Below are 17,245 nucleotides of genomic sequence, written 5' to 3' on the forward strand. Positions count from 1 at the left end.
GCAAGTACTTTAATAATTTCCAATGCTGCTCCATCAACTCCTGACTGGACGAGGTATAATATGTCCCATAGGTTACTTGCCGCGGCCGCTTCATATCGTCTAACCACGAGACGATTGATGGGACAATATAAGACCATCCGAGCGTCGTATGAAGTTTTAACCGTGCTCCTAATTTAAAACATTTACAGCAGTAGCGATATTTGTCATTTCGCTAAAGTTGTAGTGAACTACAAAAATGTTTCTAACCACCGAATGCACTGTGCCATATTAGCAGCGGAAGTCCGTTGACAAAATGCGGAAGAGCGAAGAATTAAAAAGGGGCGTGGCGGAATAAGGTGAATACTCTTTGGTACTAGTGAGTCACATTCCTCATGAAAATTCACTGTCTTAAACTAGAACTTTCTCTTGTGGTTTAGTCTCTTGTAGTTTAGTCATCTATGACTATATTCACAATATAGTCTTATATATACTGGTGTATATACTAAATGATATCATGTTGATTCAACATTTATATGCAGTATTTTCATGATACTAAAAAGTATTGTGTAAAAACAAAGATTTTACTTTAGTAAATTATGTATGTTTCTCTGGTGAAATGAGCCTTGAGCATCCACCAGCCTTTTAATGCAATGCCTCTTTTTCTACTTTTCTATTTTTACTTCTGCTCTATCTGCTGTATTACTGCTGTATTATACTATTGAAAGGGTTTATCTCAAGTGATGCCTTAAAACAGGGGTCACAAACTTGTTCCTGGAGATCTACAGTACCCTACTGAATAGTTCCAAAACTATTTGAACACACGTGCCTCTTATTTTTTTTAGGTAGCTTGATTAGCAGGTGTGTTGAATTGGTGTTGGAGCTGAACTCTGCAGGTAGTGATGGGGAAATGAAGCTTCGAATGAAGCACCGATACTTCTCTTACTGTTTCGAACCATGATTCGAAGCCTCAACGAGGGTGTCGAAAACAGCGCCATCTTTTGGCTAATAAAACATATAGCAGTTGCTTCTGGAAAAAGCTCCGTCAATGAAGCAACAAGCTGATGAAATTCAGATGAATATTAATATTATGTGTACAAATAAAGCTTAGACAACGTGTGTGTGAATGGTCAATATAATAAATGTATTTACTTATTTAAGTGTGGCAATAAAGTATGAGTATTTGTTAATATTCATATGACTCAATATTGTATTGTACAAAATAATGTTCACACGCACATAATAACACACGCTCACACAAGTATAAGTAAATACAATACTATATATACAGTATAATGTGGGACCAAAATGTGAATAAGGCAAATAACTCATAAAAAACCTCTTGGGTTCGAACCTTCTGACACTCAAAGCGAAGCGCGCACGTTTGTCATTGGTCACGTGATTTCAACGTTAACAACACAAGCTTCGAATCAAAGCTTCATCTGGCACGCCCACTTTTGCTCGACACAAGCTTCGAAGCCTCGCTTCAAATGTAACATCATCACTATCTGCAGGAAAGTACATCTGGATTGGTGACTTCTCATATGCAAGTTGTGTTTTAAAAGTATATTCATATTTGATTGAAAATTATTGTAATTGTTTGATTTCATACAAACAATTATTTTCAGAGTTGGCATAATAATGTACATATATATAAAACAATGTGTAGGGGCGTTTTGTTGATGTCCACTAGTGCCATATAGTGACCTCTATAATTAAAGCACTAGTTTCATTACGGTGCAAAGTTGGGGATGAAGCATGCAGGGTTTTTTACCGTGAAGACTGTGGTATTGTGCAGCGAATACTGTTTTCATTGGTAACTGGAATGTTTTTGTGTATGCTGTGCCTGTCTGAAAATATGAACTGATGTTCTTAAAAGATGTTCCCAAGTGCATTATTCCCTAGTGCATGAACCTTTTCATCATACGTTAAGTAATTCAGTACTTGTTCACTCTATTCTCCAACATTACTACTTAATGAAAAAGAAAATATTTGTTTACACACACATTGTTATTTTGAAAGTTAAATAAGCACATTGTAATCCTCTTGTATGTATGCAATGTTCTTGGAATACAAAAAAGAGGACCGTCTCGCCTCTAGCGGCCAGAAGATGAATTGCATTTAAAAATCAATTCCGTATTGGCTTCATCACTGAACGAAAGGTTACCGTCGTCTGGAATGCGATCCTGAGGTAAAATCTCTTTAAAAGGGTTTAAAAACTTTCTACACTGTGGAGGAGGGCTGCGAGTGATGTTAGCGGGATCCGCACGCTGGATAAGGTGACTGGTTTTGTTAATACATGACCCAACGCGTTTCAAATATGTTTTTTCAAGAATGTTGTCAGCCAACGTTAGCAGCAGGTTAGCTAGCACACAAGAAACTTTATTGTCTAAATCGTGCTTTGTATCATTGAAATAAAATAGGTAAAAGTACTTTTATAAAGGCCCACACCTTAATATGCATTCAACCTTGGTGCTTTTGCTATTAGATGTTGGTGAGATGTGACTGCATGGTATCATATTTATTTATTTAAATCGCTTGTACGTATATTAATTTTTGAAGCTTAATAATGACAAGGTATATAACAAACTGGTCGGAATTGGACACACGGTTTTATAGAACTAGAAAAGCTGAAGAAAAATAGACATATAGTATGTCCTGGCTGTACTTGAAAGTGAAAGTGCAAAGTGTTAGGAGTAACGTTCGCAGTGCTTCTTATGCTTCATACAAGAAAAGCATTTACAAAAATGCTTAGGTAGGTGAAATAATTTAAAGGACACTGACATTAAAAATACTGTATAAAAATATGAAAATACAAATTACTTATTTTTTTGGTTGGGGCGTGTCAACGCGTCATGATGAAAATTAAAATGTTTTTATCTAAAACACTCAAATAAAACTTGATTTTGAAGAAACGATGACAGGAAATGAACACATACTAGATTATTAACGAATTAAATGTTTTTACATCCACGGGAACAGCTGCGTGATGAAGTGAAACTAAAGGGTTAATAAACACAAACCAAAGTTGATGTTGTACAACATCTAGCGAACGATGATAGATAGCGCAAAATAGTGAAAACTGATTATTTCCTTATATTAATTCCATTATCTTAAAGGAGTGTAACTACTGTAGCATGTAAATAACTTTCAAACGTCTCACATAAGTGCGCGGCCGCGGTCACGACTTCGCACATGCGCAGTGCGCACTAATGAGACACAGACTGGGACAGAGCACGTGTGTATCATATACCGCCACCTCGCGTTCTGTAAACGGACCTACTAGTGCTTCTATTCACCTTATTTTTCACGACAACAAGGGCATAGATGATGAGCGCTGAGGCAGTGGCTGAAGGCGACGCGTTAAACTTTAAAAGCTCACTCAAGCGCCTTTATGTTTGTTTCTTACCAATTTTAACGGACGTGAAGCCGACTGAGGAACACCCTAATCCCAAGTAATGGTTCGACTACGATGTTCCGGTAACTTTAAACCACGCCGGGTGTTGAAAAGGTGGCCAGTTTCAGGTAAGCTATCTTAGCTAACTTTGTGCTCGTTCGCCTAAAGTTAGATTTGTGAAGTCCGTTCTACAAATACACTTAAGATCAGTAACGTTAGTTTATAAAATGCAACTATTTTGAATGGTTTTAATTGTCCACCTATTTTTTTTATATTTACGATAGTACAACGAGATATTATAGTACATTGCATTCTTACAGTAGCCCACGTGATTCCTACAAGTTACTATCTGCTGTATTACTGCTGTATTATACTATTGAAAGGGTTTATCTCAAGTGATGCCTTAAAACAGGGGTCACAAACTTTTATTTGGTTGGGGCGTGTCAACGCGTCATGATGCAAATTAAAATGTTTTTATTTAAAACACTCAAATAAAACTTGATTTTAAAGAAACTATGACAGGAAATGAACACATACTAGATTATTAACGAAGTTTTTACCTCTAACAGGAATAGCTGCGTGATGAAGTAAAACTAAAGGGTTAATAAACACCAACTAAAGCAGATGTTGTAGAACGTCAGGCGAACGATGATAGATGGCGCAAAAATTGTGAAAACTGATTATTTCCCACTATTATTGACATTATCTTAAAGGAGTGTAACTACTGTAGCATGTAAATAATGCACATAATTAAAGTGAGCAATAGCACTCAACAATTATATCTAATCAACAGGCACGTGAAACCTAGCAAGCAGGTTGCTCAAAAACAAAATCACCAGCTAACTTACTAAATTTGCAAGAACTATAGACGCATACAATAACAGGCTTGAATAAACCCAAAACATAAGTCCACTTACAGTTCTCACGGACATGCGTTTTATCAACTGGCTATCCTCCAGACATGACGGACCAAGTCTTTTGCTGAGTCTCAATTCGCATACTATCCGTCCTAAATAGTATGAGAAACTAGAATTAGTACGTCCCAAATCGTAGTATGTTGAAATGAGTATCCCAAAGATACGGACTACCGGCACATCCGGGAACTTGACTGTAAATTTCGTCACTGCCCTTTTTTAAGGGAAAACTAGACATCTCATATGCTGCGTCCGAAACCGCCTACTTCATACTATATAGTACGCGAAATTCAGTACAGGCGAATCAGAGCATAGAGCTCGGGGAGCTGCAGTAACCAAGTCTGACTTTGGGTATACATGCATTACATTTAAAGCCATTCAAAGGGGGCAGTCCCTTCAGATGGAAACAATGCCTTTAGATTACAATATAAACATGAAAGAGAGGTTACAGTCAGGCAAGAAAGGACAGCGGTAAACGCATTTCTGATCATCCCCCTTTGATCAGATAACCATTACGGCAGGATGGGGTCTGTGTAAACGCATCCCAGATCATCCCCCTTTGAGTAGATAACAAATGGTCAATATGCCCTATGAAAACAAAGGCATGCATTCCAGCTAATAGCTTCCATTACCTTGCTGTTTCTTTCATATTTAGGTGAACAGATACATATGATAATAACTAATAAAACTAAAACAATGACTTCAAATTATATTTCAACAATTCCCCCTTTGAGAGTTCTAAATAACTCTCACATAATTTAATTCTAAACCTTCATAAGTCCATTCTTTGACATATGTTGGTTAACATAATGTCCCATCTTCTAGTCTTGTAACATTGGAAGTTACAGTCAAATTTAACGTGTGTGAATTGGCACAGAATATCATGATTCTGTTTTTTCTGGAACCAAAACTGTATACTGAAAGTTCTGCAGTCCTTGAATGTAGATGCGTTGTGTTTTGCTGCTAATAGTCGTTTCAGATGTTACAGTATGTTGATTTTTGACACCCCAAATTCTTCGCGAAATGACTCTTTTGTCCACACTGATAGCTTTCCAGGGTGATTCACACCAGGGTGTCACTGTCATGTCCAGTATCTGCAACACAAAAAGAAAGACACAAAAGAGCAGTATTCTATTCAAAACATTTTAAATTTTAACATCTTGTGATCGTATAGTTTTAACTTCCTTGTGATCGTATAACATTAACATCATTGTGATCGTATAGATTTTTATTTTTTTACCCTAGTCTGTTTTAGTTTGACATCTAAAGGGCGATTTATACTCGTGCGTAGGTCCTACGGCGTAGCAGCGACGGCGTAGGTTCCGCGTCGGTTTTCATTTATACTTGTGCGTCGCCGTCCGCGTCGACGTGCAAAGACACGCGAAACCGCTGGTTGGCAGTAATCACGCGTGTAACCACAGTAGCAGCAGAAGTCGTCACAGAAGAAGAAGCTAAGCAAGTTAACCCACAAACGAAGAAAAAATAGCAACTTGTTGTGTATAATTTGAGAAGACCAGCAATGATGTAAGTAAATAAACAGCGACTTATGTTGCAGTTTTAGTTAAATCACTCCTCGACTTGGCTCATCTTTGTTTTCACCGTCTCAACCGGAAATACCTATGACGCAGTTTTTTTTACCTGACGGGAGGGGTTCTGGTGGACCAATCACAGAGCTTGCGGTCCGCGTAGGTCCGACGCGCTGTTAGGAATTTTGTGAGGTGCGCGTCAGGCTACGCAGAGCTACGCACAGGCTACGGATAGCCTACGCCGTAGCTACGGCGTAGCACCTACGCACGACTATAAATCGCCCTTAAGGGCGCACTCACATTATCCAAACCAAACCAAACCATGCCCCAGCGCGATTGTCACCCCTCCCTACTCCCCCAGATGCACGCACTCACACTGTACTTCTTATCGATCCGAGTCCGGGTCGCGCTTTCGTCATCAAGATGCGATTGTTTTGAAAAAAACAGGAAGTAAAGCTCTCTCTTAACACTGGAACCCACCGTAATGATAAGTCTGTGTTTTTTATTCTGAGTCTTTTGGTGCGTGATTACAGACAGCCCTCTCACATGTCATCATATTGCTTAGTTGATCTGTCACGTGTGCAGCTCGGACATTCACGTAACTCCGCTGCTTGCATCAAAAGGTTTTTACGGAGGCAGATGAACGTGAGTGGTCGCGCAACTGACGTCTTCACCTTTTGAATTTTTGCGCTCACACCACAGCCTTCCGCGCCTGAGCCCAAGTGAACCGCGCTCCGGCCCACCTCTGCAACCCGGCCGCGGCGCGATTAATCAATCCGCGCCCGGGCACGGATCAGAGCGATCACACTAGTCAATCAAACCAGGCTTTGGGGGTCAAACGCGCCCGAGCGCGGTTTGGATAGTGTGAGTGCGCCCTAAGGACCAGGTAAGGTGAGGATGAACTACATGAGGGGAAAATGCTATTAGGGAATCTTCACCACAGGGTTTGGCCCCCGACGGTCCATGTGTCCTAGTCTGTCCCTGTCAACATGAGCGCTATCAACATCTAAAATTCTAAATAAACTCATCCCTCTTTTAAACTGTAAAATCAATTCTTAAACAACAACAATAAAATCCTCTAAAGCAACATCAGTCATAGTAGACATCATCCAGATTTCATCCTTGTAAAATTTAATACAACAATAACCTCTCACAGCCTTAATGATTAGACCCTTAGCAAGTTACCCCACAGATTAGATGTAGAAGGGAGGGGCTGCTTTAGTATTGTGAGCAGGCTTTGTAAGAGCTGAGAAGCACTGTAAATTTCTCCAAGTATCTTTTTGCCTTTCCTACACTCTTTTAAATAATGCCCTTGCTTCCCGCAGTAGTGACATTTGATCTCCTTCCTAAGACATTTATTTGGCCCACTTTCTTTTTTAGCCTTATTCAGCAATGCTGCTGCTATTTTGACATTTGTCACAGTGTTTCCTCTAGGATTTTTTCCAGCTGTGGCGGCAGGGGGCGCCCATGATGATTATAAATGTACATTATTTTTTTTTAATGTAGAAAATAGGCTACAGTAAACTAACATGTATTTTTTATCATTTTCATGCTGTCATTTACTTTTCCTTATATTTATAGCATATTGCTTTTCTATGTTTGATCTAAACTGTATTTTCTTAAAAATACGTAAGTTTTATAGCTTCATAGGGATCTGTTATTGTAGTTTTAATGTAGTGTGCAAGTTCGTGCTCGGGTTTGCTGTTGCAAAGTCACGCACAGTCCTGTTTAATAATCCGCACCGCTGTGATTGACAGAACATTTATCCGACATCAGCAGGCAGCAATTTTATTCCACACCCGGCCTGTCTGACATAAAGACCCCGACCCGGTCACACCGCAAATCGCGCAGTTATAGAAACCTTTATGCCCTTCGCAGACAGATCTTAAACACAAATAAGCACGGGGACATTTAAAATCTGTTACCTATCGGAATCGAGTCGAATTCTGTTCTTGGATGTTAGACCCGCAGTTCACGCTCGCATATTGAGTCCCGACCTGGATCTACAACGCATATAACACGTTAATATTATTACACCCGTTACATCAAATGTTAGAAGTTTCACCCGCGGGTACCCCGACCCTGTTGTTTCGTCTGAAAACAGATGAAACAGTCTCACCGTCTGCCACCAGTTTTTATTACCAACGTCCTTCTCTTCCACGGGAATAAGTTTAATTCCAAACAGATTCAACTTATGTCTTGCAGTCCTATATGAGTTGTATTCAGTATTTAGCCTTTTGTTTTTGGACAAACATCTTATCATTTAATGTGAAACTGTGAGTGTCGATCTAAAGCACAGAAGATTGACTGACAGCTGAGCGGTCAGCAGCGCGCTGCGCTTATAGCCTATACTGAATAACTAATGGCCAGATAAGTTGATAATATGAGTACAGTGATTACAAATGAATGTCCAAAAAACTCGTAATATGTTAAATCGAAAGTTTAATCATGTCTTTTCTCGCAGCCCCGCGCTGCGTCCGTGTATATGCGCCTGTGAACAGCATACGCGTGATGACCTTGCAACATAAATTACCCTTAATTTATTGCCAGACAGATAAAAGTAAAATAAAATTCGAATCTGTAAATTGTGTATTTTTATTTATGTAAACTCACAATAAGGAGAAAACCTTGTGCTTATTTAAAATAATTAAAAACATGACGTGCTTTCTGCTGCTTTGGTTTAACAGCGCATCACAAAAAAAGAACAGCAACTCAAAACTTTTTTATTCGTTTTGTCAATCTGATAATTATAACATATTTCGTGTAGACTTATTTATTTTATTATTATTTCTCAAAACAGAGACGTAGCCTAATCATCATCCGTTGCTTTAAATCTATTTGTGCATGAACTAAACCCATGGGGGAAATAATGATATTTTAGGAGATTCATTTATAAATGAGTGAACAACGCGAATCCAGAAAGGAATTTTTTTCTTTCTTGCTGGGCGGACATTTCGGTATAGCTTTATTTATTTTGCGAGCTGCCGCTGTGGGTTTTGTCTAGAAGGGATACAGAAAATGGCAAAAAGTTTAGGATTAGATTTGGAGGTAGGATTTTTAGGATGAAAACAGCGGCTCTGGCTACATGAGATACACATACATCCTACAATCCTGTGAAATGTTGTGTTTAGAGTTGGGTTTGGGTGAAGGATTAGGATAAAACAGTGCCCATCCGGCGAGATTTCGTTTGCTGTATCCCTTCTATCCACAACCGCAGGCGTGGCGGGGATGTTTTAGGCGTGGCGGCCCGCCACGGTTGAATGTATATAGCGGAAACACTGTGTCATAACATCAGAATCTCGTTCCCAAGTGGTTAATCTGTCCAAATTGCCTCTCAGAGATGCATTAGACCATGTTAGGTCTAGGAAGGGCAGAGCATTTCTGTATTCAGATGAAAGGCCATCAAACCATGAGCGGACTAGTGGTCATTTATCATTTAATACATCATCAGTATTATTTGCTATCCCACTGTATGCTGCAGATGACTGACAAAACCTTTCTGTGTATTCACTCACAGTTTCATTCTTTTTTTGCACACAACTAGTGATCTTAGTCCAATCAACCTTTGGTCCAACAATGTCCCTCAATATGGCTAACACTCCTTCTCTTAACCCATCTTTATTTCCATCCTGTAACTCATAACTTTTAACAGCAGTTTCAAAAGTACTGAATCTGATTCAGACAAAATTTGTGACATAAGCTGCAGTATGTTAGCTAAAGACAAGTCATACAAACGGATTTTTCTGGACAATGCTCCTCTGAACTCAGAAAAATTAGCATGTGCTGATGGCAAACTCTCAGCAAGTCTATCTATTGTTTCTGGAGCTACATGTTGTAGCTGGACTACTGACATTGAAGGAAATGCAGTTCCAACATTTTCACTTTGAGCCTTTTTCCTTGCTCCACACACCTTAACTGAATCGCATGCTTTGTCACTTGTATTATTTCTGTGATTAACACAAACACTGTGTTCCTGTCTAACAGACTGTAAGTCAGGATGGACATCTGAGTGTTGTTTCTGATTTTCTTCTGGTGAAGACATGTTATGGCCTATCTTCTCATTAGGAGATATGGCATGAGAATACAAATCTTTAATTTTCTTCTCTAGTTTTGCAATACACTCAGGGGCTGTTTACACTTGGTATTAAGATGTGTTTTCATCGATCGGATCACAAGTGGACGAGAGAGACACATTACGTTTACACCTGGTATTTAAATCCGTCTCTTTTGTCCACTTTCGACCACTTCTGTCCTGAATACTGTGAGGGGACGGTCCGTGAGACGGTGGGCGAGTCTCTCTGCTGTCATTCAAACGCGAGCGAGAGTAATTATGAGTTTATATGGACGCAATCTAATATTATGTCGGAGTCCACTGCTTGTTAAACAAGTATACATGCTGCACAGAGTTTTGTACGTGTGTATGTTAGAGCTTTCTCTGAATTTTCAGCGCAATTGATGAAATAGGATCGCGCAACTTTCACGCTTTCAAAACGAAACTACGGAGAACACCCGCAGTAGTTTTATCAATGAAAGGCTAAAAATAGCGCTGTTCACCGTATGTTCACGCCAGAAGTAAAAAAAGACGTAAAATTTGTGTTTAATACCTCAGATTAGATAAATGGGCAGAGAGAAGGCGGTCGCGTGTGGCTGTTCGAACACATTCAACCACATTGTGTTCCGCAGCTCCAAAGCGATCCGATCGAAAGTGGTTTCGACTACCTCTGGATGTGGTTGAAAGTGGTCGAAAGTGGACGCGTTCAAAACGTTTTGAACACTGTTTACACCTGGCATTAACGTTGTCCACTTGTGATCTGATTGACGAAAACGCATGTTAATGCCAAGTGTAAACAGCCTATCAGTTTGCTTTGCAGCTAAAGCCAAACTGTACTCTCTGTAGCAGTAGATAATGCCTTTTGTGTTGTTCTTTCTAACACAGGCCCCCAAAACTTTCTTACACTCTTAAAGAGTCCACGTCCTATCTGGATCAATACCAAATTTCTGTGTTAGATTCTGTCTAACTGATTCTGAAACAATCGAATCCATGTGATGATTCAGGATTGAGCTTAACTCATTGTCTGACCATAAAGGGGTTGCAAGTCCACCTTTCTCAGTTGTGGGAATCAGTCTAGGATGCCTTTTAACCATTATTTCCTTAAAGTGGATTTCTTTTAACAATCTGTGGTAAACAAGTTAAACCAAACTTCTCTGGCTAAACAGAAGATAACCAAAATGCTTCTTCCCTGATACACAAAAGACACACCAAGCTTCTTCTCTGACCAAGCAGATGATAACCAAATTCTTCTCTGCTTAAACAGAGGATAACCAAAATTTATTCTCTGATAAACAGAGGATAACACAAATTTTAGCATGTTATGCTAATCTTCCCTGCCTAAACAGAGGGTAAACCAACATTTGTTAACAGAACCCTGCAGCTGTTTGTTAACACAAACACATGTACTGGTCTGTAGAGGTTCCTTTGATAGAGTGACACTCACCAAATCAAAGTTGAGCTGAATAATCAGTCTGGAGTGATGTTTGTAGATATTTGGTGAAATGAGAATCTCTATCCGGGTCACGGCCCCATCTGTTGGAAACTTTTTTAGCAAAGACCAGGAGACTTGGATTTCCTCGAGCAGTAGTCTTTATTGCAGAAAGCGTTCTTGGAATCAGAGCATAGAGCTCGGGGAGCTGAGTAACCAAGTCTGACTTTGGGTATACATGCATTACATTTAAAGCCATTCGAAGGGGGCAGTCCCTTCAGATGGAAACAATGCCTTTAGATTAAAATATAAACATGAAAGAGAGGTTACAGTCAGGCAAGAAAGGACAGCGGTAAACGCATCCCAAATATGCCCTATGAAAAAAAGGCATGCATTCCAGCTAATAGCTTCTATTACCTTGCTGTTTCTTTCATATTTAGGTGAACAGATACATATGATAATAACTAATAAAACAAAATCAATGACTTCAAATTATATTTCAACACTATACAGTACCTACTGTTTTAACGCAAGTAAGTAGGTACTTCATCTTATTCAGTACCTACTATACAGTATGCGGTTTCGGACGCAGCCATAGACTTTCATACAAAATAGCAGAACAAAGCAGATTAAACATGTTGAGTACTTATCTGTCCACCCTGCCTGCCATAGAGCGCGGAAAGATACATTAACACATTTAATTTGGTCAATATAAAAACATGTCCCTTTCATTCTCCCAGCGTCAAATTTGTGTAACAGCGCTATCCAGTTATTGCTGGAAATATCGCTAAGCTAGTTAGTTGTATGGCTGGACGGAAAAGTGCACTCAGTACTGTAAATATAAAGAAACAATATATAAATACGAAGTAACTTTCAAATATGAAGTTAAATCATTCAATGGCTTCCCTGTTGACTCGATGAGGTACGAGTAATGTCTGGGTAAGACACCTCTGGCCAATGGGAAGCGTTGTTACACAAATTTGATGCTGTGAGTATGAAAGGGACATGTTTTTATATTGACCAAATTAAATATGTTAATGTATCTTTCGCGCTCTCTGGCAGGCATGGTGGACAGATAATTAATCAACATGTTTAATCTGAGTGATTTCTTAAGTTATTTACACCTGCCCGGTTTTGTACGACCTTGCTTTTTTCCGCTATTTTGTATGGAAGTCAATGGTAAGTCTAGCCTGTTTTCCCCCAAAAGGGGGCGTGAACCTGTTGAGAAACATTCTATGACGTTGCGCCGGTTGTGCATATACCCGGATGGTCTACTATTTCCGGTTAGAATTCGAAGTGCAGATCAATGCACACTCTAGTCTCAGCCTCAGACGTCATGCCCACAGACTGTTGGCTGAACGTCTGATGTTTTTCGTACACTTTTCTGGAAACCCTGTGAGAATGTCTAAAGATGTCTTTTGATTGGTTGAAATAAACTGGATTTCCAGGAGACGCGAGTGTCGCAATTAGTTTCAGTCCCTGGAAAACAAAAATGTGACTTTCCATTGAGGAAAAGAATCAGTCGTGTTCACGTGGATAATAATGACCAGTTATCATGATCATCTAAACATTGGATTCTCAAAAATATACAAAGTTTGCAGCATAGACTCTCTAAAAGACGTCCAAGAGTTTAGCTTGAGGCAGTTAGTGGAGTGAAAAAGTTCGGTTCTCCTGAATTGCTTGTATGTGTTAAAATGTGGAGAGATATGCTTCAAACGGATGTTTAACTGGAGCGTCTCATTTGTGTGGCTGTTGATGAAGTGTACAACGTTGTTCTATGGTGAGTAATGTTGTTTATTTAGATGCTATTCGGTTGTGGTTCGTTATTGGCCCTGTCCCAAATGGCGCACATCATGTGGACTTTCGGTCTCGTGGCCTTAAATTGCGCATTCTCGCTTAGTCTACGAGTCCATAGGGTGTCCCATCTGTCATTTTTATGCTTTGAAGTGTGCTCATCAGCGCCTCCTTTGCCCCCTTGATGCGGTCTTTAGCGAAGCCAGCACTGCAGCAGGCTTCGCACACTTTACCAACCCAGAAGTCCTTGCAAAAGGGCAATCAGACCAATCAGACGACGGAAGGGAGGAGTTCAATCTGAAGGGCAACTTCTCTACCTATTACCAGTGTGATGCTCGAGTCTGTCCCAAAATACGACTCCGGTGCACTAGGGCTGTCACTTTTGTGAAAAAATCATTTTCGATTTTTAATATATAAGTGTTCATTGAATCGATTGTAAAATCGATTTTCCATGTCTAAAAAAGACGTTTCCATTTTCAACGCCAAATAACAGACAAATGTAAAGAGAGCGCCTGAAACGCACAAGTCAGCAATATTTCTTATTCATTGTCATTAAGTTTCGTGCAGAATAAAAAACAGCAACAGTAGTGCAACATTCTCTAAAAAAATATGCAGAGTGGACTGCTGCCATAAATGAAAAACATTACTGCAGGCTTCAACCGGCTGCTTTTATGATTTAGGCAATTAAAAAACTTTTTTAAATAATGATTCGATCCATTTCAAACAACTGTTCAAAAGTGAAACTTTAAATAGACTTACTTGAAGTTGAGAACATGCTGTGTATTTTTTTATTAAACGTAACCGACACTTAGGCGGCACTAGGCAGGCATAATAAAATGCGCAAAAAGAATAGGGCCATTACAAATTATTGGTCAGGAAAACAAGTCGATCAACATTTTAGGGGTCAAGAGCAGAGCGTTTTTCATTCACTATATGTCCATCTGTTGAGAAGACGCACTCCGACCGCACTGATGTCCCAGGGAAACTCGGGTACTTCGTTGCCAGCTGCGTATTTCGTACTGCCAATCTTCCATCACAAAAGCGGGTTGCTGTCAGCTCGCAATGGTGGCTCCTTGTCATAACTCATCATCTCCTGTAAGGTCACAATTTCGACGCTGTCTCGTGTTGCACATGTTTATTGACGTTGTCCTCCATTTTCTTTGCAAAACACTAGATGCAGCGATTGAAAGCGTGAAACTATAGGTGCGTAAAATTGCTGGGTATTTTCTGTCTAGCTTTCGCACACCTACTGCACTTTCGGAATTATTTATTTTCTTTTTCTGCTTGTTTGTGAGTTTTGTTACATCTATATTTTTAACTGTTTAATTCTTTTAAAATTAATAGTGTACATATTTGGTTAAAATCAATTGCCTATTTTCGTTTTCGAAACTTTTTTTGGTTGGTCCGATCGATTGTGCAATCGATTTTCGAACGAAAAGTGACAGCCCTACGGTGCACCCATGGGGACTCGCATCAAGTGTCCCTAAAGTCTGGTCTACTTGATGTCATCAAAGTGTGGACTCTGAGGAGGACCACAAGTCCAGAGTGTGCCATTTGGGACAGGGCCATTGTGGGGAGTCCGAAACGTGACGCTAGACGAAACAAACTGTGATTGGTTGTTTGACATGTCGGTCAAACAGCTCGTGGGCAGGCTTTGTCCAGAAAAAGCAGCGAAAAACATGCGAGACTATGCACACTCTAACGGCAAATATTGCCCACAACCCATTGCGCGTGGGAGTTTGGAGCTTAACTGATACTGTGGCTGTACAAATGTTAACTTTATTTGTCCAACCAAAGAAACATGGTTACTACACTTTTACTATAGTAAAAGCATGGTTCATTTTCATCGGGGTATTTTTGAGTTATATACATAAGTATAAAATTAAGTATAAAATACGTTAAACAATAGTTATACTATAAACTTTAAATATTTTGACTTTAAAATAAGTAGCTTTCATTACACACATTGCACATGAACGTCAGAACCAGCCGCCTCACAAACGACCTGCGTTTGGTTCTACAATGATGCCCTGCTTCACTCCTCAACTTGGTAGAACACATTGTAAAATATATTGTGAAAAAAAAAACGATGAGGAAAAAAGATAGGAATAGTAAATACAATTATATTGGACATAAGTAATAAGAATGAATGAAATATTGTTAACATTCGTGGTGTGCGTAACTAGGCAACCACGTTTTCGTTCACGTTGCATGACGTCATCGAATATGTCCCAGAACGTGCATACTCTTTTGCTACATACTCAAAAGTATGTACATTTTCTTCACAAAAACATTACATACTTTTAGGTCGTAGTATAAGTAGGCGAATTGGGACTCAGCATTTATCTCACTTCGGCCGTGTGGCGCGCGTGCACGCTCGCCTTGTGAAGCGTGTCCGCACTATTCTCTGAGATGTTTTATCAACTGGCTAGTTATCCTCCTATTGAAGCATACTGGTAGCAAAATTAAATTTAGAATGTAATATGCAATATGACAATGCAATATGTAAAATGGCAATGCCTTTTTGTATTTAAGTTTACATTTTCCATGATTGTACAATTCTCGGTGAAAAATGAAAATTCAATACTTTAAATTACATTTTCCATTTTCTACAGCCCTGTTTTAAATACATATTTTAATGCTTTACAAAATTAAAATGGAAATGTATTGCCCAAACTGATTTAATGTGTTTCACATGGTCAAGCAAAAACTGTAGCAAAATGATCGTTTAAATGTAATTTTCCCTAAATGCATTTACATTTACGAGGGGGAAACTTGGGATTGCATTTTCATTTACACAGCGTGCAACGGATGTAGCAAAATTCAATTGAAAATGCATTCCGAGTTGACCACGCCCCCGCCCTGTGAATCACTGCATCAAGGCGGGGCCAGCTTCTCCCATTGCCTGGCTTCTCACGTGGGAAACATGGCGGCAGCAGGGCTGATTGAGAGTGTTATATTCGCTGACCGATTAAGTGAAGCATAAACAGAGAAATATTAGTGTTTATGAAGATTATTGCGTTTCTGTAGGTGAAAGAACTACAGCGTTGTTTGATCCTCTCACCTAATTGTCTCCATTATCAGACACTAGTCAGGGTTGCCAACTTTGGTGATTTGTCTGGAGTGAGATTTCTCCCCAAACATGCGCATGCAGCGGTCTACTGGAAATTTTGGCCGGTGGCCACTAGGGGTGGCACGGTCCATGAAAAAAATCCGAACCGTTCGGTTCGCTTGTCTCGGTTCGGAGCGCGTGTGTACCGCACGGTTCAACGGTTCATGGCATGCGCAATGTAGTCTCATGTAGGGGTGGGACGGTTGTCATGACCACCGCACCACCGCGGTGGTGCAATGCCACCGCAGTGGTGAAGTGCCACCGGCGGTTGTGTGACGTCACATATCAGGTGAATGATTAAACAAAATAATAAGTAAAAATTGCAGTTTTTTTACACGTGAAATAATAATTACAAAAGTTGTACAGTAATTTAAAGCCTAAGATACAAATTTATAACATTGTTTTATGTTAATACACAAATCTCCGCTACATTTCCATGTATGGCGTTTCCACTAAACTGGTGGATTTTAGCATAACTCAGCACTTTGGAGTTTAGCCATGTCACTGTGTTGTGCGTCTGCTTTAGTTTCTTTTGGTCTCCAGTGACAGTGATACATACACATCACGTTTGTCTTTTGTTGTGAAATAAAAATTTTACCAGGTTAAAGTCGCATCAGGAAGCGCATTTAGTGAAACTTTATTTTCTTTCACCATTTAAACCACCCTAACCCCCCCATGGACCCCACCACCGCAACACCGGCGGTTGTTGTTGATGGTTCCACCGCGGTGGTAAAAATTTGCCACCGTCACAGCCCTAGTCTCATGCCCTGTATGTGACCTCAGATAGCGTGTTTCCCTATCGCGCGAAAGAAGAGGTGACTGGTTTGGAGTATAAGTACTGCGGGTTATGTTACGTGTAGAAATGGCAAGTGGGAGAGAAAAGGAAGTCTGCCCGCAGTTGGAGGATGCGCCAGCGTCGTATAAGTTTGGTGTGTGGAAACATATTTTTATTTCATGTTACTTATGATGACAGCGGAAATAAAACAATAGATTGAACTGCAGTCTATGGGTTGAATATGCTCCAACAGCCACAGGAGATCGCCTTC

General features: G+C 39.8%; 1 protein-coding gene across 1 annotated transcript in view; it reads left to right on the forward strand.

Annotated features, from left to right (window-relative positions):
• Positions 1-2,127: 2,127 nt before the first annotated feature.
• The window catches only part of LOC135719190 (polymeric immunoglobulin receptor-like), a 35,269-nt gene continuing 20,151 nt past the window's right edge, over positions 2,128-17,245 (forward strand). The window contains exon 1 of the mRNA XM_065241780.2: positions 2,128-2,167. The gene's annotated coding sequence lies outside the window, so the exon portion shown is untranslated. The remainder of the gene's footprint in view (positions 2,168-17,245) is intronic.

This window comes from Paramisgurnus dabryanus, chromosome 14 (genome assembly GCF_030506205.2).
Source record: "Paramisgurnus dabryanus chromosome 14, PD_genome_1.1, whole genome shotgun sequence".
NCBI lineage: Eukaryota > Metazoa > Chordata > Actinopteri > Cypriniformes > Cobitidae > Paramisgurnus > Paramisgurnus dabryanus.